The sequence below is a fragment of the Physeter macrocephalus genome, chromosome 1 (assembly GCF_002837175.3).
Source record: "Physeter macrocephalus isolate SW-GA chromosome 1, ASM283717v5, whole genome shotgun sequence".
Lineage (NCBI taxonomy): Eukaryota > Metazoa > Chordata > Mammalia > Artiodactyla > Physeteridae > Physeter > Physeter macrocephalus.
In genome coordinates, this window is record NC_041214.2 from 22719029 (window position 1) to 22724473 (window position 5445).

The window sequence follows — 5445 nt, forward strand, 5'->3', positions numbered from 1 at the left end:
GCCATGGCTCACGGGCCCAGCCGCTCCACGGCATGTGGGATCTTCCCGGACCGGGGCACGAACCCGTGTCCCCTGCATCAGCAGGTGGATTCTCAACCACTGTGCCACCAGGGAAGCCCCTGGCAGGCAGATTCTTAACCACTGCACCATCATGGAAGCCCAAAAAACAGGAACTTTAAATTGAAAGGACAGCACAAATATATTAATAAGGGAACTGAAGCCTAAACAGATGAGAAAATAATAGAAACTCAAGATACTTTAGGTAAGAGAATAGGCAAACAAAGGAAAGACATCATATTCAATAGTGTGTAGGGAGGAAGTAAGTGTTGACATGATTTTGATAAAAACTGGCAAGCCAAACAACCTTGAGCACCTTTCTCCCAGTTACAAAATATGTACAATTTTTAAACATACACACAAATCAAACAATTTAAAAGTGAAAAAAAATCAGGACACAGTCACAGATGTTACATAAATGGTCCAAGTGAACTGGAGAAAGTCTCTGCTGATAGCTTTGTGAAGAAGATAGAAAGAGGTGAAATGAATAGTTGTATCATCAGGTGGATGTGTACTGGGTTAAATTTCCATGGCCAAAGTTATTGATGAAAGGATCAATGACAAGCAGTGAAGCCCCCAGCATTGTTTCTCAGGCTCTACCCTTGGTTTTTTCCTATTCCACAATTCATTTTAAATCAATGATGTCAATTTCTTTCTGCCAAAGACCACCTGCAACATATCTGTAGTTGAAAAAGCTTGATTTATTACTTGTTGCAGTTGCAGGAGAATGCTTATTATGGGGAATTCTATTATAGGATATTTGTTTTGGCTGAGTCATTTTGGAGAGGGTCTAAGGAGGCAGGGCTTTGGATGCTTCAAGAAGCAGGGATAATTCTATGATTGGGTACCTCAATCAATCTTATCTATAAAGAAAGCAGACTGGAGCTAGCATGAAGCCATAGCTGATTTTTTTTTTTTTAAAGCAGCAGTCACTCATATTAGGCAGGAGAGAAGGAAGGTTGGTATTTTGTGGGTTACACCATGACCCTGAGTTGTGTCATTTTATTGTACACTCAGAGTGACTTTGTCTGATGTTGCTGTTCTGTGAGATGGTTTACATTCAAGAAGACAACAATACAGCTTAGCTGTCAGCATCAGACCAGGATGTCAGGGACCTCTTTCCTCTTTCTCAGTGATTTATTTAGATAAGTACTTAGAAGGCAACTTAATCAAACTACTAGATGACATCAAGTTGCAAAAATATAGTCAATCACAGTTAACAATGAAAAGACAAACAAAGACGTTGTAGACTCTAGAGAGAAAATGTATGTTAGAGATCATACAATATGAATTAGCCTTTTATAAATGAGAAGACAAAGGCCTGAAGCAACTGATGACTTATCCGGGTGTAAGGACAAACAAATTAAAGATGAAAACCTTAATTCTTCCTGTTGAAAATAAGTGAGTCTTCCCCTCCCCTTTGTTTAGTGTTCACTTTAGAAAACTTGTAAGTTCTTTCTCTTTTTGAAATACATGTGAATTTTTAAAAAAGCTAAATAAGACTCTTGCCAGCTTTATAACCCAGGATTGTCTTTCTCAAGAACCTGGGAGCCATCTCTTTGAAATGTAATCATCAAGGAAGATCTTGACCCTATTTCCCAGTTTCCGTGGGTGGATGGGAACCTCAGACCAAGTTACAAAACTCCTTCCTATCATACAGATATAAGAAGTGTGTTTTTCCTCTGGATAAAGTCAATTAGCTAACATAGATGGTCACCTCAATTACCAGGTGAATTTAGGATGCACTACATGTGACAAATAGTGTGTCAAGTCCTCTTTCTTGAGGCCAAGTTCAGGTTTATCTTGAGACAATGTGTTGTATCTTCTTGGCTCCAGAAAAAGGGTGAGATGTCTTTCTGTCTTGGCATTGTCTTTAACAGATTGCCTGTGATGCATATCACATTCTAGTTTAATGCTTATTCAATAATAAAATTGTTTTTTTTTCTCTTCTGCCTTCTTGGAGAAATTTCCTGGGTTGGGAGATTTTTAAAAAAATTGTATTTCCCCAAAACAAGGTCCCAGAACAGTGACAAAGATGGAGCAGTTATGCAGTCATCAGATCAGAGTTCTTCCCGCTAAGTCACCCTGCTACTAACTAAAGAATACCTGTTTAGAGGTACATAGTCACCATTTTGAGAGAACATAGAAGATGGGCTGAAACTAGGATTATTAATAAGGGCAAGTGTAAAACACTGTTCTTTGGTTCAAAGGATATAATGACTTTCTTAGTTTGCAAATGCATTTAAGTGTGTCAAATAGTAAGGAGAAAATGAATTCAAAGTTCTAGATACATCCCTAGTACTTATTTATCTTATAACTGGAAGCTTGTACCTTTTGACCACCTTCCTCCAATTCTCCATCTTCCTACCCTCTGCCTCTGGTAATCACAAGTCTGATCTCTTTTCTCTTTTTCATTGAGTTTCTTTCTTTTCTTTTTCTTTTTCTTTATGTTTCCTTATATAAACAAGATTGTGAGTATTTGTCTTTCTGTCTGACTTATTTCACTTAGCATAATGCCTTCAAGGTCCATCCATGTTGTAAATGATAGAGTATCCCTAAATTTTATGGCTGAATAATATTGCATTATATATATGTAAATGCATGTGTGTGTATATATATACATATATATATATATATATACACACATACATTATATATTATAACTTTTTAATCCATTCATCCATTCAGGTTGTTTCCATGTCTTGGCTATTGTAAATAGTGCTGCAGTGAACATGGGGGTGCAGATATCTCTTCAAGATAGTGATTTTATTTCCTTTGGGTGTATTCCCAGATGTAGGATTGCTGGATCATATGATAGCTCTATTTTTATTTTTTTGAGGATCCTCCATACTGTTTTCCATAGTGGTTGCACCAATTTACAATCCCACCAAGAATGCACAGGGTCCTGCACAACATGATGACTCTAGTTAATACTGCTGTATGATATATAGGAAAATCGTTGAGTTTTCATCACAGCAAGAAAATTTTTTCTTTTCTCCTTTCTTTTTTTTTTTTATTGCATCTGTATGAGATGATGGATGTTAGCTGAACACATTGTGGTAACCATTTCACAATATATGTAAATCAAACTACCATGCTGTGTGCCTTAAACTTATACAGTGATGTATGTCAATTATTTCTCAGTAAAGCTGGGGAAAAAAGGTTCTGAGATAAGATATAAGACCAGTGCTTTATTTCCATTTGAGAAGTTGTGAGTATAAATGTTCTAGAAGGAGGGCAAAGTTTAGGTGTGTTTCACCTCATTTCGTGATCTCCTCACCATCTTTCTTCCTGAGGTGGTTATAGAACTTCATGAGCGTCCTGAAATTTAGTTGGTGGGTAGGGAGTGATTTAGAGGGAGATTATGGCTTCTGGCACCATTATCTGTGCCACATTGTCATTTGCTCAGATGTAGGCCATCCAGTCTGGATCTCGGGTACAGAAAATCATTGATGTTGGCATCTGCAGGAATGTTTATATCCTCAACTACTCTCCAGTCAGATGATCACCAATACCTCCACTGAGAACCCCACCTTTCTTGCCACAAGAGACAAAACCCTTATTGTAACTGGCTGGTTCTTTTTCCACTAATTCTTGAGAACATCTTGGGAGTAAGAAATAGCTGTATCTTGCAGTTCATTTGGGAAGGGTCACAGAGTACAAGAAAACTTTGGGAAAGAACGCAAGTGGCAATACTTCATAATATATTTCATCACAACTTTCTCATCTGCCTCAGACAACTCACAGAGTTTTTCTGAAAAAAAAGTATGAAGAGAAGATAATACATATAATTCAGATGGCAAAATGTTTCCTAATTAAATGTCATGAAAAATATTGTCTTAAATGACTGATGATTCAGAGGGTGGTAAAAGGAGCCTGAAGTAAACATTATGAGGATGATAAAGTATAAATTCTTAGAGCTCACCAATTAATTTTATTTTGACAATTATTTTTAAATCACTAAATAATGTCAGTCGTATTTTTTTTTGAACAAAGGAAAGTCACTAACCCACTTAATGGCAGATGATATTTAGAAGGTGACAAAATCTGTCCCACAAAAGTGTGTTCTTTGACTTCTGTAACATGCTTGAAGCCTCACTTAGTCTGTACCTTACCAAGTTTTCATTGTGTTCTGTTTGTTTCTTCATCTAGATATATGCATTTAATTGTTAACAGAAACATTCTATGTGTTTGGAAAATTTGGAGGCAAAATTTCTCCTTGCTCAGCTGAATATTATAAAACACTAAAGAAATCCATATGTCCTTTAAAAGAAAAGTTTATATAAGGTTGGCTTAAAAAGCTTAAAATGGGCTAATTTAGGAAAGTATAAATGGAATCTTCTAAATACATAGCAGTGTTGTAACACTGTGAAAAAATGAGGGTAGCCTCCAAGGGTGGAGTTTACATTTTTCCTATGGTATAACTAACTGTGCATTGGGGGGGAAAAAAGACTACCATGGAGTAAAATGGTAAAGGAGAACTGGAAATGCAGAACTGTGTGACTTTGGGCGTTGTGTGGAGAGAAACAAGTGAGTAAGGGGTTTTCCAGTCTCTAATATAGTACACATAGGGGTATGGGTGGTAGGAAAAGAAGCTGATAATTTCCCTTCAGGACAGGTTGAGTTTGCAATTCCCCGGGGGATTCCAAGTAAATGTTTACAGACCTGGAGTTCATGAAAGAAGGTTTAGCTGGAGAAAAAGATTCAGGGATTATTGTTTTAGAGGTGATAGAAAAGTTATTGAATATTATTTAAGGTATGAATTATGAGAATCTGAAAAAACATAAATATTTAGTGGCTTCTAGGTCAAAATGAGACATGAGATTTAAAAAAATAAAAAGCTACCTCCAAAATGTGCACTGGATTTCCAAACTAAGTTTAAATATGAGGAAAACAAAGAATTGAAAGCCTAAAATATGTGAATAGTTTGAAACCAGCTTAGCATAATAGGTTATCATTTTCACCAACATTATTACTCTGAGAACTATGGTAGGCAAAGTTGTGAAACAGATTACTCTCTTGGCATTTTATCTCCAATTTTGTGGCCAAAATTTCTCCAGTATGAAATCACCTCCAGATGCCTTGTACCTTCAGAGTGCATACAATGACACCTTGTACCTTCCTTCTTCCATGCTTCCTTACCCCAAACAGCTCCCTGCATTTCAGAACTTTCCTTCTTGTCCCCTCTACTTTTTTTCTCCATGAAAACCTCAATAGCTTGTCTAGTTCTCTTCTTACTTCTTCCCTAAGCATTAGCTAAATCATCTGATGCCTGATGTGCTCAATACTAAGGAACATCACTGTGATTATACTGATATCTTCTCTTTTCCCCAAGTAACACATATACGCTTTTATTCTAAAGGTATGATTGTGATTTTAGACACTATA